The following is a 3,033-nucleotide window of genomic DNA, read 5'->3' as shown; positions in this document are numbered from 1 at the left end:
AGTTTCCTTTCTATTTTGCGGTTTGTAGGCCCTTTTCTACATCTTATTGTTCACTATGCCAATTTTTAGCTTATTTTCGTCTAAAAAGACCCTCTAGCGCGTAAATGGGTAGAGATAGAGCAAAACGGACGAAATTTTCGCCCGGAGCACATCTCCTTCTAGTGGAACAGACAGACACACAGACAGACACACAGACACGAGGTCGTTTGCATAAGCCCGCTTGATAGCTTTTTCAAAGCAGAAGGGCGGGCTTAAAACCATTACAGCGAGCTTGTGCAACCTCTCTCGTGTCCATCCGTCTGTCTGCCATCCGTGTAAGAGGAAGGAGATGAGCTAGAGGTCCACAATTTTCAGGGTATCTTAGGGGTCACTCCTGGACAACGAAACGCCTGGCCACCATCCCTAAGGGTTGGAAGGGGGAACAAAAAAATAGCTGTTGGTCCAAACAGCAGAAAAACTATATTTTTTATGGTCTTCTAAGGGGTAACTCGTGAAAGCAGAACCCTTTAGGCAACAATTCTCCGTTTGACTCTATCTTACACCGTTACAGTGCTTTTTTCGACGAAAACACGGCGAAAATGACCACGTAGCCCATAAAGACGTACAAGGAGGTCCATTCGTAAAATGTCAGAGGAAGTACTCCCCCAAAACAACACATTCTAAATCAGGACCTACCCTCGGATATGCCGTATCTTTGACTGTATCGGCCCTAGCGGTGGATATATATTTAAAACAAGCAGGCCCGCCCTTCCGCCAAACGAAGTTGCCAGCTTCGCTTCGCTGCGCCGCCAACTCCGTTCGGCAGAGGCCGGGCCTGCTTGGCCTGCCGGCGGCGATGGTCAGGCCTGCGGCCCGACCATTTCTGTCAAGCGATTTGCTGTAGAACATAATCAAATGATGTGACGGGCATTCGGCCCGCAAAGCTCGTCGTCCTTAAAATTTGCTCCGTAGACACACGAGAAAGGGATGTTACGGTGAAACACCGCGACTACAACCCACCCATCTGCTTAGAAAACGTTTTTTGGGCTGGGGGAGGGAGTTTCTTACCTCTTTTGCGGTTCTGGGCCTTCTTTTACATTTAATTGTTCACTCCAGCAATTTTTTACTTGTTTTCGTCAAACAAGACCCTCTAGCGCCTAAACGGTTAGAGATAGAGCCAAACGGACGAAATTTACGCCCATATGACTCTACTTTTGCAAGTTACCGCTTAGGAGACCATCTAATATTTTCTAAAATTAATTTGTTTATTTTTGGGCCACTTTCGTGATAGGAACTCCCTGTAGCGCCTAAACGGTGAGAGATAGAGCAAAACGGACGAAATTTTGACGAGTTACCCCTAAGGAGCTCATATAAAACTAGCTATATGTACGCCAGACCACGTCTCGCGTAACAGGCTTCGCGATATCTCACGAAACGCTGTTACGCTGCGACGCGCCTGGCGCACATATAGCTAGGCCTGCGGCGCTGACACCCGAGACGAGGTAATAGCAGTGTCTATACAATTTTTCGAAATGAAGTCTTCTTAACGATTTACTCGACCATTTGATCATTTTCACCTCACTTTTGTCAAGAAATGCCCCCTAGCACCTAAACGGTACACGATAGAGCAAAACGGACGAAATTTTCGCCCCTAAGAAACCCATAAAAAAATATTTGATAAAAATTCATATTGCGACCTGTTCGATTTTTTAAAAAGTCAATTTTTTAGCTAGAATGCTCATCTTCGAACTCGATCTGTCTTTTTGTGATACAAAACGACCCTAAAATTCCTAGATCGCTATATCAATTCATTCTCGAGTTATCGTGCGGACAGACAGACAAACACACACACAAACAGAATGAAACTTATCGGGTCAGTGGAGTAATGGGCTTCGCTAATCGCTCAGCCAATAACTAGGTAGATGTACGCCAGACCACGTCTCGCGTAACAGGCTTCGCGATATCTCACGAAACACTGTTACGCTGCGACGCGCCTGGCATACATCTACCTAGGCCTGCAGCGCTGACACCCGAGTCGGGCAAAGGGCACAGTCGTAAATCGGCCTTCGGCCCCAAAAGTCACTAATTTTGTTCCTCGAGGTTTCAGTTTGATTAGTTACTCCACCGGACACCATCAAATATCTGAGAGTTAACATTAAAATGTTTGGGGGTCATTTCCGTGTGAAAAACGCCCTCTGGCGCCCAAACGGTTAGAGATAGAGCCAAACGGGCAAAATTTCGGCCCAAAGGGCTCTACTTTGACGAGTTTTTTTTAAGAAAGATGTAAAAAAAATATTTTCTCAAAGAAATGTTTTGGGCTTTTTTGTTTATGATTTTTTGGACACGTTAATTTTTGAGCCAGAGGGCTCAACATCAATACAGTTCTTCCTTTTTATGATATAAAGGTTCAATAAAAATTAGAGTGTCCTAGCCCCAACCGTTTTCAAGTTATCGTGCGTACAGACAGACAGACAGACAGACAGACAGACGCGGAACTTTTTGATCATCACTGGAGTAATAGGCTTCGCTAATCGCTCAGCCAATGAAGTAACTTACTTCCTGTTTTCACAGGTCCCTTTGCACTTTTTGCAAGAAAGAGCGCAGGTAACGCCAAATCTCCTGCAGGAGCATCGATTAGAGCCACAACCGGACGCGCAGCCGCACGTGCTGAGGTCCCGAGACGTTTTCCAAATTTCATCCTGGTCACTCCAGTGAGGCAACCACTTATTTGAGACCAATTTCCAGCCTCAACCTGCGGGATCCGGAAAGTCATCCCGCAACGCGTAGTCATTGGCTCTTCCCCAAACTTCACCAGCCTGGTAAGCTGCTCGGCGCATGTGTTGCTTAAGTGCATGTAAGGTGGGAGGGCTATGGATTAGTGTCTTCCCTTCAGTGGCGAAAAGGTGTTCCCTTGCACACAATATCAGTGTCAAAGCACCTAATGATAATGGATTTAGACCCATGAACAGCCATGTCTTTCGCGTGAAGGAAGATGCGCCCATCTGCCTCTTCCATTGAGGCACAACTAACATTGTCCAGTGCTGAGCCCTGAAA

Source organism: Frankliniella occidentalis, unplaced genomic scaffold (genome assembly GCF_000697945.3).
Source record: "Frankliniella occidentalis isolate FOCC.00 unplaced genomic scaffold, Focc_3.1 Scaffold312, whole genome shotgun sequence".
NCBI classification, from domain to species: domain Eukaryota; kingdom Metazoa; phylum Arthropoda; class Insecta; order Thysanoptera; family Thripidae; genus Frankliniella; species Frankliniella occidentalis.
The sequence above is the reverse complement of the archived record's forward strand: the minus strand, read 5'-3'. Positions refer to the sequence as shown.